This window comes from Notamacropus eugenii, chromosome 1 (assembly GCF_028372415.1).
Source record: "Notamacropus eugenii isolate mMacEug1 chromosome 1, mMacEug1.pri_v2, whole genome shotgun sequence".
NCBI classification, from domain to species: Eukaryota; Metazoa; Chordata; class Mammalia; order Diprotodontia; family Macropodidae; genus Notamacropus; species Notamacropus eugenii.
In genome coordinates this window covers 517,273,046-517,296,092 of record NC_092872.1, presented here as the reverse complement: position 1 = coordinate 517,296,092, position 23,047 = coordinate 517,273,046, and the positions used below count along the sequence as shown (strand labels likewise).

Below are 23,047 nucleotides of genomic sequence, written 5' to 3'. Positions count from 1 at the left end.
AAGGTTCAAAAGCTCATTGAACAAAATAATTCGTTGAAAGAGAGAACTGAGTTCAGGGAAACGAATGACTATGAGTTAAACCAAGAAGTTAGTAAGCAAAGCCAAAAATTTGAAAAAATAGAAGATAAGGTGAAACAACTCATTGGAAAAACAATTGACCTGGAAAATAGATCCAGGAGAAATAATTTAAAAATTATTGGACTACCTGAAAGCCATGATCAAAAAAAGAGCCTAGACATTATCTTCCATGAAACTATCAAGGAAAACTGCCCTGATGTTATAGAATTAGAGGGTAAAATGGATATTGAAAGAATTCATCAATCACCTCCTGAAAGAAACCTGAACAGAGAAACTCCTAGGAATATTGTGGCCAAATTTCAGAGTTCCCAGATCAAGGAGAAAATACTGCAAGCAACTAGAAAGAAACAATTTGAGTACTGTGGAAATACAATCAGGATAACACAGGATCTGGCAGCTTCAACATTAAGGGATCGAAGGGCTTGGAGTGAGATATTTCAGAAGTCAAAGGAACTGGGATTGAAGCCAAGAATCACCTACCCAGCAAATCTGAATGTAATACTTCAAGGGAAAAAATGGACATTCAGTGATATAGTCGAATTTGAAGATTTCATGTTGAGGAAAAGACCAGATCTGTATTTAAAAATCTGACTTCCCAAGACAAGAATCAAGAGAAGCATGAAAAGGTAAACAGAAAAGAAAAATCATAAAAGACTCTCTAAAGCTGAACTATTTGCATTACTACATGGAAAGAAAATATTTTTAACTCTTGAATCTTGTCTCAATATTTGGGTAGTTAGAGAGATTGTACATACACACACACACACACACACACACACACACACACACATAGATAGATAGAGAGTGCAGGGTGTGTTATATCAGAAAAGATGATATCCACACACAAAAAAAATAAAATAAAAATTAAGGGGTGAAGGAGGAAAATTCTGTGAAGAGAAAGGGAGTAATGGAATGGGGCAGACTATAACTCATAAAAGAGATAAGAAAAATCTTATTCAATGAAGGAGATAAGGGAGAAGGGGAGAGGGGGAAAATTAAAGCTACTCTCCCCACATGTGGCTGAAGGAGGGAATAACATGCTCACTAAATCTGATATGAAAATTTATATACACCACAGGAAAGTAGGAGAGGAGGTGACAAGTGGGGTGAGGGGAATGTTAGAAGAGAGGGCAAATGGGAGAAGTGAGTCACTAGAAATAAACACTTTTGAGATGGGACAAGGTCAATTGTAGGGGGGAAAAATAAGGGGGGATAGGGTAGGTCAGAGGGCAATAACACGATTACTATGGAAGTCTTTTGCAAAACAACACATATTTAGTCTGTATTGAATTGCTTGCCTTCTCAGTGTGGCTGGGGAGGGAAAGGGGAGGGAGAGAAGTTGGAATTCAAAGTATTAGAAACGAATGTTGAGAATTTTTATTGCATATAATCGAGAAATAAGAACTACAGGGATAGGGGTATAGAAATTTATCTTGCCCTGCAAGAAAAGAGAGAAGATGGGGATAGGAGAGGAGTGAGATGTGATGGAGGGGAGGGTACATTGAGGGAAGGAGTAATCAGAATGCAAGGTATTAGGAAGTGGGGGGAGGGGAGCGATGGGGAGAAAAATTGGACATGTTACAAAGTGAGGTAAAAGCAATTAGCATTAAAACAATAGACTGAATTAATTACTGAGAATAAATCAATGACATCTTTCGTTTGGAGAAAAGAATTTCAGTCGAAATTTCCTAGAGGAAGGTAGCCTCGGGTGAAATTTGACATTGATGGAAAAGTAAAGTTTTAATGCTAAATTTGATTTTATGATTGCCATTTAATCAGGAACTAGCACATGTATAGAAAGGCATGTAAGCCACCTAAGACTTGCCTCAAAAGATGTTCCTTAGCCAAAGTGAAACTATAATCATATTTGAAACCTGGTTATCAGAACTTGCCAATTTTAGATGCTATGGGACTATTAAGTGACTTTTCTTCTGAGTCTAACTCCAGGTATGGGTAGCAAGAAAGGCGATCTGGGCCTCCAATACATGATGCCAGTAAGCTGATGAGATGCTGGTATGAACTGCATAGGTGATCTCAAGGGAAGGGTGGGAGAGTGGCTGTTCAGCATGGGCTAAGGTGGGATTCTCCTGACTCAATCTCCCCACTGACACCTGGCAGACTTTAAGCCTGAATGAATGCAAGTGGATAATCTACTCCTGCCTGGAATTGACATGAAGTTGGGCAGATATTGTTTCCCTGCAATGTCCCTACTTTTAGTGGCAATTTCCTGTAGTCAAAAGGTTTGTAAGCTTAATACCAGATCTATTCAATTATAGATTATAGGTAGAGGAACATCCAAGGTTGTCTAAAATTAAGCTATTAGGCATAGGACTTTAGACCAACAACAATAAGTTAGGGTCCTTTAATTCTTAGTAATACTGTGGAGACAATTAGGTCAAGAGCTTGTTAAGTTAGCAACATAAATATTATTTGTGTCTCAGTTGGTTAATGTCTAAAAAAAAAATTTCCTTTTGTGGTCCGTATTGTAAATGCTTTAAAAAGAAGTATCACCTGACCAAAAGTTGGAATTGCTTTATCTGTTATAAACTGTGTTAAAAATAAATTTTAAAAGAAATAATTTTATATAATTATATAATTTATATAATTTATAATTAAATAAAATAAAAATAATTATTTAATTTATTTGTTTTCAGGTTTCTACAATCACTTCCATAAGTCTTAGATTTATCTCCCCCTCCCTCTCTGAGACAGCATGCAATCTCATATGGGTTCTACACATGCATTCTTATTAAACACATTTTCACATTAGTCATATTGCATAGAAGAATTAAAATGAATGAGAGAAACCATGAGAAAAACCCAAACATAATACAAGAGAAAATATTCTGTTTCATCCTGCGATCCAATTCCATAGTTATTTCTCTGAATGTGGATGGCATTTTGCCTCAAGAGTCCTTTGGGAATGTTTTAGGTCCTTGTATTGCTATGAAGGGCTAGGTCTATGAGAAACAGTCCTCAAACACTGTGACTGGTACTGTGTACAATGATCTCCTGGTTCTGCTCCTTTCACTCAGCATCAGGACTTATATGAACTGATGCTGAGTGAAAAGAGCCTTCAGGTATTTAGGGACCAAATACTTCCCCTCAATGAGAGAAACATTCTCTCAACCCCAGGCATTTTGAGCACACAGATTCTATCCACATGGACACTACTCCCTTACACATATAAATATAATAACAACAATAATAACACTGGTAGCTCACATTTATTCATCCTCCTACAGTTTACAATTCACAAAATGCGATCAATCATCAATAAGCATCTGTGATTTCATTGGTGTGGGTGCTTTTCTCACAACAGTTTTGGGAGACAGGTAATTCAGGTATTATCCCCATTTTACAGATGAGAAACTTAAGAGCCCTATGAGGAGATGATTCATCCCAGCTCATACAGCTTGTAAATGTCTAAGCATGGACTTGAAGCCAGGTCTTTGGTCTTCTTTACACTATACCCTGCTGCCTTCCCTCTTCTTGCCATAGTGATGCCTCCTACAACACAATGAGTTAATGGTGTAGTTAATAGAATTTCTGTATCTGCTTTTCATTTTGAGGTATGGCAAAGGGCAGAGTATAAGCCAAACTCTTTCACATATCCAGATATCCACAGGATATGACTGAGTTATAATAACTAAAGTTTATTGCTGTGAACATGGATCAACATGTTTCCTGAAAAATCATTTGCATGAAATTTCTGAGAAATAGTGCTGATAGCTTCCTAAAGCTCTTGCACTTATGTGAGTGGTCTGGGTCTGATTAGTTCATATTGCTTTAAAAAAAAAAAAGCTGTAGTAGAAAGCATTCTGACTCAGTAAGCACCATAAATAACCTAAATGCACAGAATGTCAGAGTAGGGAGGGACCTTAGAATATAGAACATAGAACGTCATATGATTATAGATATCTTTAATTTCTTCTTCCGAAAATTGCCTGTTCATATCCTTTGACCATTTATCAATTACCTCCACTATCTCTTGAAGTCTCTCCAAGTTCATGTTCTTTGTTTCCATGATACTATCTATCTCATCCTCTACCATCCCCTTTTCCTTTTGTCTTCAATCTTTCCTAACATTTGGGTCTTTTCCAATGAGTCCTGTCTTCTCATTATGTGGTCAAAGTATTTAAATTTCAGCTTCAGTATTTGCCCTGATAGCCTGAATTAATTTCTTCAAGTACTGATTGATTAATCTCCTCACTCTATCTTAGGTAATGGGACTTTTCTTGTGGATTCCTGAGTTGAATCTTCAACTCATAATTTTCTCAACTCTTAACAATTGAGACAACTCCTTTCTTATGCTATGGAGATCATAAAATCTGAATGATGCAGACTAAAAAGTATTTATGACTTGTCATTCTTTTAGTAAATAAAGTATAAAGAGAATCAACATATCACTCTTGAGGGCTACTGCTGTGAATATGTATATATATTTTAAGGGTTGAATTGCATAGTATAATACGCACTCTATTTACTCAAAATTAAACCTTTTCAAGAAACTAAAGCATGACATTCACAATTCATAACATAACCAATGGGGCCATGTGGCCTTAAACAGACATGTTTTTTCTCTCCTCAAATATGGCCACAAGGCCTAAAATAAAACATATCATTTGGTTTAACATAACAGTATTTAACATGGCATAAAGCATATGTACAATCAGGCACCCCAGGCCAGGGTCTTCCCTAACAAGGCACACCCCCAGGGGTAGCATAGAACACAACATACTCCACCCCTAGGTCACAGTAGGTTACAATCCCCTCAATCAAAACAGAATGTGAAGTCCTCTTGGGGGTGTGTCCTTCATTCCATGTTGCTGTTGCAGGTTCCCACCTGGCACTCTCAGGTACACACATGCTCTAGTGAGCCAAAGAGTTCAAGTCCTAACATTGCTCCAGCCCCTGCTTCCAAGCCAACAGGGTGGGTCCTCTGGGGTTATGGCACTTCCCCTATCCCACCATAGATACAACTCCAACTCCTGGGTTCTAACCTATCCTAGCTGGACATAGCAGGAAAGCACATTTACTGCTCCTGTCTTGCTGCAAAGTTTTCATCTCAACCCAGGGCTGAGTCCTGAGCTCTAGGGTTCCTCCTCCTGCAGGTCGAGGGACTGACCATTCCCATTCATTTTAATTCTTCTATGCAATATGACTAATGTGAAAATGTGTTTAATAACAATGTATGTGTAGAACTCATATAAGATTGCTTGCCAACTCGGGGAGGGAGGGCAGAGGGAAAGGGAGAAAATTTAAAACTTATGGAAGTGATTGTTGAAAACTGAAAACAAGTAAATTAATTTTTTAAAACAATCAGAGATCTCCTTTCTTTACTAACATCATCTGTTTATACAGGGGAAAAGTCAGCACCCTAAAAGTGGAGAAAATACATCACCAGACCAGGGAGCACCAACTCCTGAGTTCATGTCACAGTGTTGGGGGGTGGAAGGAACTTGACAACAGCTACTCAGAGTTCTTAGTCGAAGAAATCGAAAAAGATTTCAGGGCAGACATTCTTCCTGAGAGTGACCCCTGAGACAAAGTCAATTTCCCTGACCCCCCCCCCCTTTTTTTTCTCATTGTCTTCTTGTTTTTGATGATCAGAACTTGTGTTTTGAGCCTTCCAACCAAGTTTGTGTCCTGGCTAAAACTTCAATCATATTTTAGATGACCCTTTCAGAAGGATTCTAACCCATACCACCCATCACTCCCTGGATGGGGCCTATACCCTGTTCCAATCAACCTTTCCCCCCTACCCCTGGTACCCAGTGAGGCACGGACAACTCTATGCCCCTTGTGAGCCTGAAGTAGTTCCACAAGATGAGACCTCTGTCCATGTCCACAAAGGAATTTCGGTCCCGACTGTTTGAGGGGGGATTGATAAGGAATACATGACCCTTTCCCTTTGCCCCAAATGAATCTTGTGGGAGGGGGAAGACGATAAGATTCAAATAGAGTAGTCAGTGAGAAGCCCATTATCTCAAGTACCACTTAAAGCCACTCTAGGAGACAATGAGATTCAAGTAGGCTGGTCAATGACATAAGGAAACTAACTGGACACCCCCTCCCTCCCTGCTCTGGATTGGACTATGGAATAATTATAATAATAAATAATGCCAAAACTCTGAACTACCACCCCTAGTTACTTCACCTTCCTGTCATACAAGGCAGGTTTTCCTCCGTAAGCATCCCTAGCCTCTCCTGGATAAGAGGCATCTTCTTTAATCTGAGGATGAAATCCTTATCTCCCTTTAGTGGACAATTCCCTTAAGAACCCATTTCCCTTAAACTGGGGTCTCTCTTGATAGGCATCTCTCTGGCTATTGAGTGAATTCTTTTTAGATGACCTTGCCACAACATTTTGGGGTACACCCTGAACATCATCATTTCTGGTGCCCAATGGGTTTGTCTCTGCCTCAGGCCCTCTCCAAATCAAGGTAAGCCCATTCTCTTTACTGCTGGTACCCCAGTCAGTCTGGGGGCAGTTTGATGTCACTGAACCCAGTTTACAGGTTCTCTCCAGAAGGGGACCATGCTGCTTGAGAACTCACTGTTGTTCCCCTCCCCATGGGACACTGAGGAAAGCAGATAGGTGGTGGGCCTCTGTAGTCTGTGGTCTCTGTACTGTTTGTAGGTTCTCTCTAAATGGGGGATACCCTGTTTGGGAACCTGTGGTTTTTCCCTCCTGTGGGAGGTCCTGTGGGACACGATGTGGAGGCAGAGTGGCTTAAAGGAAATGTGACTTGTTTTGGACTTCAGATTCTGGAGGTTTTGAAATTAATCATTAAAGAGTCCCGAATAGACATCTTTACTTTATTTGGAGACAATCCAAGTAAATTCTTTCAAGATGATCTTGCACCCTAACATTTGGGGTGTCTCTGAACCTCATCAATATCCTTATATGTAGGTGCTCTGTCCACAGGAATATAAGTTTTGATTGCTTATATTTTGTAAAAATACTTGGGAGTTTGAGAGGCTAGATTCTTAATTTATTTTTTTTCAAAAAGTTGGGACAATTTACTTAGTCTGTGCAATCTCTAGAACTTTATCTCTTGAAAAAAAGCTTTAAAGAAGCCCACTGTGTTTCAAATGGAGCTATTTGACTAGTCTTTAAATTCAAATTACTCTGGCTCTCATTGAATAGCCAATAATAGCTTCCAGAGCAAGCCTGGATGGCTCATTGTTTACATTTTGATGGATTAAAAAGTGTAAATAGCAATTGCTTTCTATTCTGGCCAGAAACTTTAAGGGCCTTCCCCTTCCAGATTAATATTTTTGTTATAGTAAATTAGGCTATCTTTTGTCTCAATTTTTTGTTCTTCAGTCCTTTAGTTGTATTGGACTCTTCATGATCCCATAGACCATAGTAAGTCAAGCCTTTCTAGCCTCCACTATCTCTTTTTTTTTTTTTTGATGGGATCTTGTTTTTATTTATTTATTTATTTTTTATTTTTTTAATGTTTAACAATCACTTCCATACAATTGAGATTTTATCCCCCCCATACCTACCCCCCACTACCCCCCTCCCTCCCCACGACTGCATACAATTCTGTATAGGTTCTACATATACTTTCCTATTGAGTACATTTTCACTATAGTCATGCTATGTAGTCGGACTAAAATAAATGGAAGAAATCATATTGATGAGGTTAATGCTGGGGGACCCCAAAATACCGACGGTCCGGGTAGTGCTTGAATGAATTCGACTCAAGCCTTCTTAAAGCCAAAGAAAACAAAGTTTATTAAGGATTCGCCTAATTGGGTTGCCTCTTAAGGAGCCTAAGCTTTTGTAATGCTTGTATTCACAAGCGGGCCAGACACAATCCCAGCTAGACAGAGTCTGAGCTGGATTGCATCTGAGCACCTTCATGGAGGCAAGATGGAACTTAAATACAGAAAAGAGTATAGAAAGGATCTGGGGGGGAGGGGGGGTAGTCTGGTAGTCCAGGGTGATGGGAGGAGGGGTTTAGGAAGGGTCTTGAGGAGAATCAACAAATATCAGACTTGGGGGCGCCTAGGTGGGAAGCAGGTAGGGCAATCAAGGGATAACAGACAATGATCACAGATCTGTGTATGAAAGGCCAGATTCTGTGAGGAGATACAGGAAGAGATCAATTTGAGTATGAAAAGTCAAATTCTGTGAGGAGATACAGGAGAGCTCAATTTGAGTATGAAAAGCCAGGTTCAGTGAGGAAATTCCAGGGGAGCTCAAGGAAGTTCCTAGAGTCTGAACCTCATCAATATAACAAATCACAACATGATTCACAAAAACATACACATACACAAACATGATCTGCTACATTCTGCGAATGAGTTCCATATTTCTTTCTCTGCGTGTGGAAGGCATTTTGCCTTAGAGAACCACCATTGGGATTTTTTTTTTTTTAAGAAGTTCTTGCGTTATTATGAAATTCCAAGTCTACCAGAAAAAACTCTCACACACTGTGGTCGTTACTGTGCACAAAGTTCTCCTGGTTCTGCTCCTTTCACTCAGCATCAGGTCATATAAGTCCTTCCAGGCCTCTCTGAAGTCTTCTTGTTCATCATTTCTTATGGCACAATAGTACTCCATTACATTCATATACCATAATTTATTCAGCCATTCCCCAATTGATGGACATCCCCTTGACTTCCAGTTTTTGGCAACTACAAAGAGTGCTGCTATAAATATTTTTGTACATGTGGGATCCTTTCCCATTTTTATGATCTCTTGGGGATACAGTCCTAGTAGCGATATTGCTGGGTCAAAGGGTATGCACATTTTTGTAGCCCTTTGGGCATAGTTCCAAATTGCTCTCCAGAATGGTTGGATGCGCTCCCAGCTCCACCAACAATGAATTAGTGTTCCAACTCTCCCACATCCTCTCCAGCATTTATCATTTTCTTGTTCTGTCATGTTTGCCAATCTTATAGGTGTGATGTGGTACCTCAGAGTTGTTTTGATTTTCATCTCTCTAATCAATAGTGATTTAGAGCATTTTTTCATATGATTATAGATATCTTTAATTTCTTCTTCCGAAAATTGCCTGTTCATATCCTTTGACCATTTATCAATTACCTCCACTATCTCTTGAAGTCTCTCCAAGTTCATGTTCTTTGTTTCCATGATACTATCTATCTCATCCTCTACCATCCCCTTTTCCTTTTGTCTTCAATCTTTCCTAACATTTGGGTCTTTTCCAATGAGTCCTGTCTTCTCATTATGTGGTCAAAGTATTTAAATTTCAGCTTCAGTATTTGCCCTGATAGCCTGAATTAATTTCTTCAAGTACTGATTGATTAATCTCCTCACTGTCCCAGGGACTCTCAAAAGTCTACTCTAGCACCACAATTTGAAAATATGGATTCGGTGGCACTCAGCTTTTCTTACAGTCCAACATGCATTGCTACTGGAAGAAACCATAGTTTTGACTATAACACCAGAGGTTCCCAAAGTAGGTGATACCTTTTGGATACTTTTGGATGATCTGGAATGCAGGGGAGGAGTGGGGATTAGTAACCTTGGGTGCAATTGGTGGGTACTGAATAAAAATAATAGGATAGTGGAAACATAAGGAAAGACTAGAAGAAAATTTTGAAAAAACACTTATACCTATTTCTTCTCTTATGTAACAGAGTTAAAGTCACAGTTTATTTTCCAAATAAACACACAAAATGAAAGTTATAAGCCATCAGTAGTCAAGTCCACCAACAGGTCTTAACAAGCAGGTGTTGGCAAGTGAGTGGGTTGCCTATTGTTAGGAAGTCCAGCATGTATCGGCAAGAAGAAGCAATGCTATATGATTACATAATGCAATATTACATCATCAAAATTTCAATGCAGGAGAAAACCCCACAAATTTACAATAAATTATAAATTTAAGATGCATCATTTTAAAAATGTATATTTTACATGTTTTTTAGAAATGATGCAAACTTTTAAAAAACCATCAAAGGCTTAAAGAAAGTAGATTTCCAGGGGGGTGCTGAGTAATTTTTTTTTTTGAAAAGGTGGCAGTAAGCCAAATAAGTTTGGGAACTTCTGGACTGTACCAACCTTTGTTGAAAAGATGATGCCTCTACTTTTCAATATGCTGTCCAGATTTGCCATAGCTTTCCTTCCAAGTAGGATCTTTTAATATCATGGCTGCAGTAGCTGTCTACAATGATCTTTGAGCCCAAGGATATAAAATCTCACACTGCTTCTACTTCTTCTCTCTCTATATGCCAGGAGATAATGGGACCAGTTGCCCAGATAATAGTTTTTTAGATGTTAAGCTTCAAGCTGGTTCTTACATTCTCTTCTTTCACCTTCATTTAGTGGTTTCTTAATTCCTCTTCCTACCTACTTAGACATTGAATGGGCATTGTCTCCAACAAATTGAGACCTCAGAACGACCTAGAAAGGCCAAGGTCACCCACTGCATCTGAGGCCATTGATAGTTGTTTTGAATTTTGTTTTGCTCTGCATCATTTAAATCCAATTCATGTGCAAGTCAAGACATCAACCTCCTGGTATTGTCAGTCCTCTTCAAGAATAAAGGATGAACAACCGTAATGCTACATGACTGTAGGCTCTATAGAATCATTTCTACCTTTCCCTTCAGCTGGTTGTCAATCTGCTGGAAACTTCTGCTCTGGGTTTTGCCTCAACCTCCCATGATGGGTTCAGATATCATTGAAATCTGTCAGCCTCCCTGGCTACAAAATGGGAATTTTGGGTATTTTTCTATCAGAGTAGAAGGTGTGTTTTGGGGAAGGAGGTACAAGGAATACTACTAGCACATAATGAATAGCAAAGAAGAGCAGTGTAGTTCAGTAGAAAGAGCACTAGACTGGAAGTCAAAAGTAGTATCATCTTTATATGTATATATATATATATATATATATATATATATATATATATATATATATATATATATATAATATTAATAAAATTAATTATTTTTTTTTTAGTTTTCATCGTTCACTTGCATAAGATTTTGAGTTTTAAATTTTTCTCCCCCTCCCCAAGATGGCATGCAATCTGATATAGGCTCTCCTTATATGTTCATATTAAACATATTTTCACATTAGAAATGATGTAAAGAAGAATTAGAACTAATGGGAGGAACCACAAGAAAGAAGAAACAAAGCAAAACAACAAATAAAAGGAGAGCAAATAGTCTGCTTCCATCTGCATTCAGACTCCAAAGTTCTTTCTCTGGATATGGACAACATTTTCCATTATGAGTCTTTTGGAGTTGTCTTAGTTGTCTTGCATTGCTGAGAAGGGTTAAGTTCCTAGTATCATCTTGCCAAGTTATATCTTTGAGGCTCAATCTCTTCTTCTGTAAGTAGTGATGATAACCTGTGTATAGGAATGCTGAGAGAAAAGAGACTTTAAAATGAGAAAGAAATGTATAGAAAAGTGATCAATTATTGTTATAGACTAAGACTGAGATAGACCTTAGAATGTAGTTTCCATGTAGACCTACACCTTTTATTTGCTGTATCATTAGTTACTCTTAATTTTATTGTATTATGATGTATAGATGTAGGGTATAGAATCTCTATTTTTCAATAGTTGCCATTTTCTTTGTGGTCCAGTATATACATAATCAGCTTTTATGTCAATTATATGAGCATGGGGATGGGGGGAAGAGGATATTCTTTGACTTTCTCTTTGAATTCTATCTATGTATGTTAAATATAGTTTATTTAGCATTCTGTGTAGCTCTATGATTTTTCTTGTTTATCTTTTTGTTGAATTTTTCATATTTTGATAGTAGAATGTTAAAATCCCCCACCATTGTTGATTTTTCTATTTCTTTTTGAGTTATTTTGAGGTTTTCCTTTATTAATTTTGCAGAATTATTGTCATATATACTTAAGATTAATGTTATTATTTTATGTAGAACCTTTTAGCATAATATGTTTTTGGTTTGAATTCAGTTTTGTTTAATATCATCAGTAACATTTCCATTTTTCATGGTTTGACAATAGCATAATAAACTTTGAAACACACTTTCATTCTAAATCTATTTAGGTCTTTCTGAATTTAATACATTTCCTTTCCAATCCAATGCATTGTTGGATTCCATTTTTAAAAATCCATTCGGCAAAGACTGAGAAAGAATTTTTACAACTAGTGTCTGTGAGAAAGCCCTCATTTCTAGAGACCTGAGTCAAATTTACAAGAACACAAGTCATTACACAATTGATAAATGCTAAAAGAATATGAATAGGCAGTTTTCAGAGGAAAAAATTAAAGATATCTATAGTCATACAAAAAAAGCTCTAAAGCACTATTGATTAGAGAGATGCAAATCAAAACAACTCTGAGATATCACATTACCCCTATCAGATTGGCTAACATGACAAAACAGAAAGATGATAAATATTGGAGAAGATGTGGGAGAGTTGGAACACTAATTCATTGTCAGTGGAACTGTGAGCCGAACCAACCATTCTAGAGAACAATTTGGAACTATGCCTAAAGGACTATAAAAATATGCATATCCTTTGATTCAGCAATATCACTTCTAGGGCTGTATCCCAAAGAGATCATAAAAATGGGAAAAGGTGCTACATGTACAAAAATATTTATAGCAGCTCTCTTTGTGGTGGCCAAGAACTAGAAATTAAAGGGATGCCCATCAATTGGGGAATGGCTGAACAAGTTGTGGTATGTGAATGTAATGGAATACTATTGTGCTATAAGAAATGATGAACAGGTTGACTTCAGAAAAACCTGAAAAGACATATATGAACTGAGCTGAGTGAAATGAGCAGAACCAGAAGAACATTGTACACAGTAACAGCCACAGAGTTCAAGGGCTGTTTTTGATAGACTTAGCCCTTCACAGCAATGCAAGGACCTAAGACATTCCCAAAGGACTCGAGGTAAAATGCCATCCATATCCAGAGAAAGAACTATGGAACTAGAATGCAGAATGAAGCAGACTATTTTCTCTTGAGTTATGCTTTGTTTTCATTTAGTTTTTCTCATGGTTTCTCCCATTCATTTTAATTCTTCTATGCACCATGACTAATGTGAAAATTTGTTTAATAAGAATGCGTGTATCATTTTAATTCTTCTATACAACATGCATTTTTTAGGAATGTACGTATAGAACTTATATAACATTGTACGCCATCTCAGAGAGGGCGGGGGGAGGGGGAAAATGAGGGGGAGAAAGTAGAAAAAAATCTAAGATATATGGAAGTGATTGTTGAACACTGAAAACAAATAATATAATTCAATTTTTAAAAAAGAGTGTATATATAGAACCCATATAAGATTGTATGCTATCTCAGAAAGAAGGGGGTAGGGAGGGAGAAAATTTAAAAATGAGAGAAGTGATTGTTGAAAACTGAAAACAAATAAATTAATTAAATTTTTAAAAATCCATTCCTCACCACGCCAGCTTCTTCCAATGTGTTGGTTAGTTTTACTCTTTAAAATATTTTTATTCATTTTTATTATCTTATATTGCTTTTTACGTGTTGGTTTTGTTTTTGTTCTTGGGTTTTTTGTTTGTTTTTGAGTTTTTTTGTGGAGAGTATGAGGATCTTGGCTCCCTTTTATCATCTTACTCTGATATTTTGAATCAGTCTCATATCTTAGACCATAATTGAGCTGAAAGGGAGCTGAAAGGGAATATAGAACATAAAACATCAAAGCTGAGAAGGACTGCAGAATATAGAACATAGAATGCTAGATGTTTGAGAATCTTGAGAACTTGGAATCTAGAATGTTAGAGGGGGATGGGGGCCTCAAAACATAGAATGCCAAAGTTGGAAGACAATAAATATATAAAAGTGGGAGCTGTTGGATCAATGGACTTTGTTTCTTAGAATCAGAGATACCCAGGAAAGATTATTGTGTCTTCATGTTCCACACCCAAACTACTTCTTACTCTTCTAACCCACTCTTCCAAATCCTTGTAGCAATGATTCCCAAGGTAAATTCTCTTCTATTTCCTTGTAGCAGTTTTCTATGAAGGTGGTCTAGGCTCCCTTCCTAGTCCTTTACTTTCATATTCAGACTGCTTCTAAGGTTAGGGTGGTCCAACCAGTTTTGATAAAGAATAAGAGCAATCCACAATACTTTCTTGTTACTGACCTTGGAGGAAATAATAACTTGGACTTGTATCTACCTCTGCCACACAAACTCTGAATTTACTGCTGAAGCTTAAGTTAGTGAAATGAATTGGAAATCTTATAATGCTAGAATTGCATTATGTTCTACAGAACATAAAATGTTAGAGCTGGGATTGTTGTTGTTTGGTCCTGTTTGACTCTTCATGACCCAGTGGACCAGTTATCCATGGGATTTTCTTGGCAAAGATACTGCATGATTTGCCATTTGCTTCTCCAGTTTTATGCAGGGAGGAGTTAAGTGACTTGCTAAGGATCATACAGCTACAGTAAATGTCTGAAGTCAGATCTGAACTTTAATCTTTCTGACTGCAGGCCCAGTGCTCTATCCAGTGAGCCACCTAGCTGTGCCAGGATGGCCTTCATATATTGTTTAATGCAGGAATTTTAAATCTGAGGTCCACAGGCCCCATAGATTTCTGAGGTCCACAGACCTCATGACCTTGGATGGGAAAAAACTAACATCTTTATTGTTATCACTAGCCTTGTTCCAAAATTTAGCATTTTCTTTGATTATGAATTTTTTTTTAATTATTTTGAGCCCCTATTACAAAAATATTTATAGCACCTCTTTTTGTAGTGGCCAAGAAATGGAAATCAAGGGAATGCCTATCAATTGGGGAATGACTGAACAAGTTGTGGTATATGAATGTAATGGAATACTATTGTGCTATAAGAAATGATGAACAGGTAAACTTCAGAAAAACTTGAAAAGACTTATATGAACTGATGCTGAGTGAAGTGAGCAGATCCAGGAGACCATTGTACACAGTTACAGCCACAGTGTACAATGACTGATTTTGATAGACTTAGCCATTCTTAGCCATGCAAGGACCTAAAACATTCCCAAAGGACTCGATTCAAAATGCTATCCACATCCAGAGAAAGAAATATGGAATTTTCTCTTGTGTTGTGTTTTGTTTTATTTTGTTTTTTTCTCATGGTTTCTCCCATTCATTTTAATTCTTCTATGCACCATGACTAATGAGAAAATGTGTTTAATAAGAATGTATGTGTAGAACCCATATAAGATGGCTATCTCAGGAGGGAGGTGGGAGGGAGGAGGAAAAAATTTAAAACTTGTGGAAGTGAATATTGAAAACTGAAAACAAATAAATTAATACATTTTGTGAAAACTAAAACAAAACAAAAAACAGGTCCATAGGTTTCATCAGCCTGCCAAAGAGGTCCATAAAACAAAAAAAGACAAGAACCTCTGCTCTAGTCCAATTCTCTTTGCTTTACAGATGAAGAAACAAGCTCAGAGAAAGGCAGAAATTTGCCCAAAGTCACAGTTATTAAATGGTAGAGCTAGGATTTGAACCTATCTTGAGTCAGACTTTCAGTCTACAGCTTTGTGACTGCACCCACACTACCCACAGAAGGAAGAGAAGGACTGAGACTACCCTGGGCTATTAGAAAGGGTGCTGAAAAATTCTTAGCAATGAATGGAAATCAAGACAGAGGGATTTCCATCACTGTAGGTAAAGTGTTGACACAGGGTAAGCCCAAGGCAAGATTTTTAAATGTTAAATTTATCTTTTCTACTCTCCTTTGTTCTTTCTGCTTCCCCTTCCTTAGGAACCCAGGATTCTCAGTATTCTTGGTCTCTCTCTTGTTAGGGACCAAATAAAAATTCAGTCATAACACTGTACTTAATATATTAGGGTTTTTAAACTCAGCATTGATAAGTCCAAGGGATCAAAAAGAAATAAATTTCAGTAGTACAAATATAGGGGAGGGGTTCCACTGGATAGAGCTGTTTCATATGTGTGTGTGGATGTAAGTATATGTGTGTGTATATACACATACTGAGATGTTTAAAAAGTTTGAGAGACATAGTTTCTGGGTATTTAATCATTTTATTATTAATGCTAGCATTTTATTAACTAAAAAGGTCAGTGGCACTCCTCATGGAGCCCACTCAACACTTACGTGCCCTTGGAAGGGTGAGTGTTCCTGAGGGTATCAGTCAATTCTGATTAGTTAACAAATAATGAGAGAGAATGACTATTACAATGAGGAGACTGAACTATATTACAATTAGGTTCTTGAGGTACCCACTGAATACCCAAATCTTGGTCAAAAAGACATCAATTTTCATATCACCCATCTGACAAATCCCAGATCTATCTGAGTAAACATAATGAACAGGAATCTACCCACTGGCCTAATCTTAGAATTTCTTTACTCTCTTTGATTAGATCTTAGCCTGGGTAAGTCATTGTCCAAGATTTCCCATACTGGTTCATTTCTAGATAAGGAAGTAGAAAAGGTAAAAACCTTGGTCCTATTTTAATAATTAGTTATAAATATACAAAAGGAATAATAATTTCTCTCAATACACTCATCCTCCTAGAGTTGGTCTGGGAAAGACAAACAGGGTTAGAATGTCTGATTCCATGGTTTTTCTCTAAAAGTGGGTGGTCATGCTTTGCATGGCAGCTAACAGTTTGGAAATGAGAGTTCATTTTGAAGTTGAGGTGCACAGTTTATATATTTTTTCAATAGGGGTTGATATCATTTCATCATTATTTCATCTCCAGACAGAAGAAATACCTCTTTTACCAGACCACCCCCATGATTTGGGCTATCTAGACAGAATAATCAACCTCCACCTAAACTTGAGGAGAACACCATACCTTAAATTAATTACTTCTTAGCTTGGTTTGGGGTTTGACTCAATAATAAGGAGACTCAATGTAATTTCATTATCAGAAGTGTCCTTCTGAAGAAAAACTGAACTTAAAGGTCAGCACTTTGAAAAAAGAGGGTTGAGAGAAGCTCTGAATCTTCAAGATATTTATTATTTATAACCATTTTTCATAACATATGCACATATATATACACATACACACATATGTTTATTTATGCCTATATATATATACACACACATATGAGAGAGAGAGAGAGAGAGAGAGAGAGAGAGAAAGCAAAGAAATTTTAGTACCCAGCTTTTTAAAGGAGACTTCTTTAGGACTTAGAAGGAAAATCTGACTTTATTTTAATATAATTGTTTGTTTTTGCCAATGTATTCTTATTTTGACTACTAGGGATGACTTGTGTGGTTTGGTTAGTTAATCTGTAAATTATGATTAAAAGGTTGAAGGATTTGAAGGCATCCAAGGAATGAGATTTCATACCCTAAGTTTGATAACTCACAAAAGTAATAATTTTCATTGTTAATCATTATTTTTCCTAATTTCTAACCTATATTTCTAACTTTATTTTTTCTTAATTTCTCTTTACAGAGACCAAGAGCAAATTAATGGAGACCCTAAGACAGTAAGGCATAGTGTCCTTAAAGTCATGACTGAGGTTCATTTCTGATACTTTCTAGCAGAACAGTAGCAGGGTATACTAGCTAAAGAGCTGGAGACTAAAACATGGGTTTATATCTCATCTCTTTTGCCTATTAGGTATGTGACCCTAGGCAAGTCTCTTCTCATCTCTGATCCTCTATAAAATGGGAATAATAACATCTCACTACCTATCACATGAGATTGTTGTGAAATAAGATAACACTTGACAAACTTTAAAGCAATATTTAAATGTCAGTTATGAACTGTGTAACAGACACATGACTTTCTTTCTCTGGACTTCAGCTTCCTTAGCTTTAAAATGAGAGTTATGTTAAATAATCTCTAAAATCTCTTTTAGTTCTAAAATTCTGTTTTCTCCATTGACTAAAATACTTTCTCCTTACATATATTCATACAACTTAGATGTCTCCCCCAGTTCTTTCTTTTTTTCTTTAAAGACTGATTTTCCTCATCTCTCCCAGGCTGGAATTTCAGTCGTCATTCATTGGCCAATCTTCTTACTAATTATCATGAGACTCTTGACTTGCTCCATTTCTAACCATAGCCCTTTAGTTCTGCCTTAGGCTGGGGGGTGGAAATGGGTGGCAGGTGGTGCCTGGCTCACCATAATGATGCCATCTTAGTGCGGATGCTCAGTTTCATTAGTGTAATACACTGAAGCTCAGAACTTCCAAGCCTCCTTAGTAGCTGGGATGACAGACCTGTGCCCCATGCCCAGCCCCCAAATCATTTTTTAATATGTTTTATCAAGGCTTTTGTTTTTACACCACATTTATCAGCAAGTACAAAGTTTGGTATCTGTAGCCTACTTCGTTTTTCTACCAAGAGGAAGAAGGAATGTTTTATCATCTGTTCTTTGGAACCAATATTGGTCATTCTATTTAAATGCCTTTTGGTGTTTTCATTTACACAACTGTGATCACCATATATACTGTTCTATTGGTTTTGCTAATGTTTTCATTTTGCTTTAGCTCATCGATGCCTTCCTCAAATTCATTAGCTTGTAGGACAATGATATTCTATTACACCAATTTACTACAATTTGTTCAAGCACTGACAAATTAGTCTGTATGTACTTTGTTTCCTGTTTTTGCTTCCACAAATAGTACTGCTATGAATATTTCAGCATACATGACACTTTCTTTCTGGTTTTCATTTCCTTCTGGTATGTGTCCAGTAGTCACCCCATTCATATTCAACAAACATGTATTAGGACTTATTTAGGTTACAAACATAAAAATAGTAATCCCCATTACTCTCAAGTTTGCAGATAGAACCAGGAAAACTGAACACAACACCAATGAAAAGAAAAATAACAAATATTGAAACTGAATCCTGTGTAACTTTAATAATGGGGCTTGGCCAGGAAAAGAAAATAGATAAGAAGATGGACCTCTCTCCACTCTTTCCAAAAGGGGAGGGAGGGATAGGAGTGGAACACTGCTTATAATGTCAGGCTTATTTGCTGTCATGGTTATTTTGCTGAACAACTTTTTTTTAATTCTTTGTTATAATGAATGGCTCTCTGGGTGGGAGAGAGAGGAAAGATTGGAAAATGAAGGTGAATCAAAACCAAAAATTACCAATAAATTTTAAATAAATGAATGAATGAAATTTTACAAAGCCCTTTCTTTCAAAAAATACCTTGAGGTAGATAGAGCAAGTATTATGATCCCCATTTCATAGAAGAGGGGAAGTGACTTGTTCAAAATCATACAATTAATTTATCAGTTCTGGGACTGGAGCCGGAGTCCCTAATTCCAAGTCAAATGAACTGCCCCATCCCTGCCCTTAATCAGTCAGCCAAGAAGAATTTATTAAAGACCTACTATGTTCCAGGCACTATGCTGGCTTCTAGAGATAATGACGACAAAATTTTTTTTAAAGTGCCAATGCTCAGAGATTACAATCCACCCAGGGAAACAACATGTCCCCATATATGTAGATTTAAGATATAAACTAAGTAAATAAAAAGTGATTTGTGGGGAGGGGAAGGCACTAGCAGCTGATAGCATCAAGAAAGACTTCAAGTAGATGTTGGTCTTTGATTTGACCTTTGAAGCAATCAAAGGATTTGAGATGGAGGAGAAGATGGAGTGAATCTGATAGCCTGGGCAAAGGCCCTGAGACAGAAGAAATACCTTGTGTCAGGAAAAGAAAGAAAGTCATTTTGGACAGAGCAAATATGTACAAAGGATAGCAATAAGGCACGTCAGGAAAGATAGGCTGATGCCAGATTGTGAAAGGCTTTTAAATGCCCAACTGAGGAGTTTTTATTTAAGGAGCTTAGGCTCTACTATACAAGATAAGACAAATTGGTCTAATGGAAAGATCCCTGGATTTGGAGACAGAGGGCCTGAACTAATTTATTTTAAATGTATTGTTTATTTATTTTTAACATTATTTTCATTTTAAATTTTGAATAGCAAATTCTCTCCCTTCCTGCCATCCCTCTCTCTCCTACTGAGAAGGCAAGCAATGTGATATCAATTATACATGGGAATTCAGGAAAAACACATTTCCATATTAACTGTATTTTTAAAAAGGCATGAAAAACTAAGAAAGTGAGAAAATTATCCTTCAATCTGCATTCAGAGTTCACCATCATCTCTCTGAAGTTGTATAGAATTTTTTCATGATGAGTTCTTTGGAATCATCTTGGATCATTGTATTGGATCAGAGTAGCCAAAGTAGATCAACTTTCATTGTTGATCATCATTACAACATTGCTGTTATTGTGTACTTTGCTTTCCTGGTTCTTTTCATTTTACTTTGTATCAGTTCATATAGGTCTTGTCATATTTTTCTGAAACCACCCCCTCATCTTTTCCCACAGGATGATAGAACTCCATCACAGTCATGTGCCACAGCTTGTTTGGCTATTCCCCAATTGATGACCATTCTCTCAATTTCCAATTCTTTGCCAGCACCAAAAAAGCTGTTATAAATATTTTTGCATATATAGGTCCTTTTCCTTTTCCTTTGATCTCTTTGGGAAACAGACCTAGTAGAGGTATTACTGGCTCAAAGGGTGTACACAAATACCAAAGGGTATCCCTATTGTTCTCAAGAATGGTTGGACCAGTTCACTATTCTATCAACTGTTCATTAGTATACCTATTTTTTTCTCATCCCCTTCAACATTTGTCATTTCCGATAAGTTTGAGGTGGTACCTCAGAGATATTTCAATTTGCCTTTCCCTAATCAACAGTAATTTAGAGCATTTTTTTAATATGCTATAGATAGCTTTGATAGCTGCCCCTATCACCATAGTATTTGAATTGTTCTCCGGTTGCTTGCAATGTTTTCTTCTTAACCTGGGAACTCTGGAATTTGGCTATAATATTCCTGGGAGTTTTCATTAATTAGGAATCTCTTCCAGAAGGTGACTAGTAGATTCTATCTATTTCTATTTTACATTCTGGATCTAAGATATCAAGATGCTTTTCCTTGATCATTTCTTGAAATACAGTGTCTGGGCTCTTTCCTTGATTATAGCTGTCAGGTAGTCTAATAATTCTCAAATTATCTATCCTCAATCTGTTTTCCAGGTCTTTTTTCCCTCAACAAGACATTTCACATTTTCTTCTATTTCTTCATTCTTTTTACCTTTTTTTTTTTAATTTTTTGATGTCTCATGGAGTCATTAGCTTCTAATTTTTGAGGAATCATTTTCTTCAATGAGGTTTTATACCTCTTTTTCCATTTAGCCTATTCTTTTTAAGCTTAGTTCTTTTCTTTAGTGAATTTTTGTGCCTCTTTTTACCATTTGACCAATTTTACAATTTGACCAATTTTGCCACTCCAAAATTTGATTTGATGCATTATTTTAAAGTTGTTTGGGTAGAAGAATATTGAGAGAGTTCATCTGGCTTAAATTTCCTTAATGAAATTTTATGCCTCTTTTGCCAAGCTGTAATTCTCTTTTCATAATTTTCTCACATCACTCTCATTCCTTTTCCTAATTTTTCCTCTATCACATCTCTTTCTTTAATTCTCCTAGAAATTCTTTTTGAGTGTGGGTCCAATGAGTTGGTTTTGGGGTTTTTTTGAAGCTTTGTTTGTATTTATTTTCACTTTTTTGCTTTTCTTTGAGTTTATGTTTTGGTCTTCCCTGCCATAATAGTAGCTTTTTTTGGTCAAGTTGTTTTTTTTTTTTTTTGGTTATTTTTACATTTTTCCAGCCTATTTCTTGACTCTGAATTTTATGTTAAAGTTGGGCTTTGCTCACCTATGGGGTGAGAAGACACAGTCCCAAGCTTCAGGCTTTTTTGTGCTGCTATTTTCAGAGCTGGTTCTGAAGGTATGAAAGTTTTCAGTGCTTCCAAGGTGGTGTGACATGGGGAGAGCTATGATCTCTGAAGAACAGCCGCAAACCTCAGTACTTCTCCTGGCCCTGGCCCTGTAAGCAGGTTCCCTCCTCTCCTGGAGCCATGAGTGCTAATACTCTCTTTGCCTTGGAACTTCAGCCAGGGCCCCTGCTTCTTTGTGATCAAAGCCTAATGCTTCTCCCCACCTAGAACTGCATATGGGCAATAGAGTTGCCAATCAGAGCTAATTGAACCCAGAGCCCGCAGAGAGTCCTCTGTATTCTCGTTCTGATCAGTTACCTATCCCCCTTACTCTCTCTGGACTGAGAAATTCTGAAGCTGCTACTGTGGCAGCTGTTGCTGCTGCCACCTGCACTCTAGACAAGCCTCCACCTAGTTGTCACAAACTTCTCCTGATGACCTCCTAAATTTTTTTAGACTGGAAAATGTCTCACCTGATCTTTTGATGACTTTGCCACTCCAAAATTTGATTTGAGGCATTATTTTAAAGTTGTTTGGGTAGAAGAATATTGAGAGAGTTCATCTGGCTTTTTTCTAATCTGATACATTGGCTGGCGAGTCAGGGGGTGGCCTACCAGATCATTTTGAAGGCCTAGTTTCTTAACCTTAAAGTGATAAGTAAATGTGAGCTATTATCAAGAAAAGATTAGCAATTGAGTTGAGTCTTAAAGAATTAGTAAAATTTTTACAAGCATATGGTCTTCCACACCTTGCAGAAGGAACAGTGAAAGCAAAGGTACACAGGAACAGAGAGTAAACAGGTGCAACAGAAGGATAAGGTTTCTGCAAAGTCAGATGATAAGGCTGGAAAGATATATTTGGAGGCACCAGATTGTGGAGAGATTTGAAAGCCAGGATAAGGAGTTTGGATTCAATTTGGATTCAACAAAGGGGAAGCAAAGATGGATTACTGTGGCTTGGGTTTGGGTAGGAGGAGTGTTGGGAAAGTCCCAAGGGAAGGAATTTGATCTTAGTTGCTCAATAAGAAGATTTATACCCACTATGGAGAATTAGGCCTGAGGGGCAGAACTAGAGAGTGAGAGAACCATAAGATCAGTTAACAAACTTTTATGATGCCCCCGGCAGAAGGTAACAAAGTCTGGATTAGAATAGTAGCTTTAAAAAAGGAAATAAGGAGATAAATTCAAGAATTAAAGCCAAATTCACCTAGCTTTTCTATGTTG

General features: G+C 37.1%; 1 long non-coding RNA gene across 1 annotated transcript in view; it reads left to right on the top strand.

Moving 5' to 3' along the window:
- The window catches only part of LOC140520005 (uncharacterized), a 51,348-nt gene that overhangs the window by 24,488 nt on the left and 3,813 nt on the right, over positions 1-23,047 (top strand). The window contains exon 2 of the long non-coding RNA XR_011972355.1: positions 17,460-17,627. This is a non-coding gene — a long non-coding RNA (uncharacterized lncRNA). The remainder of the gene's footprint in view (positions 1-17,459; positions 17,628-23,047) is intronic.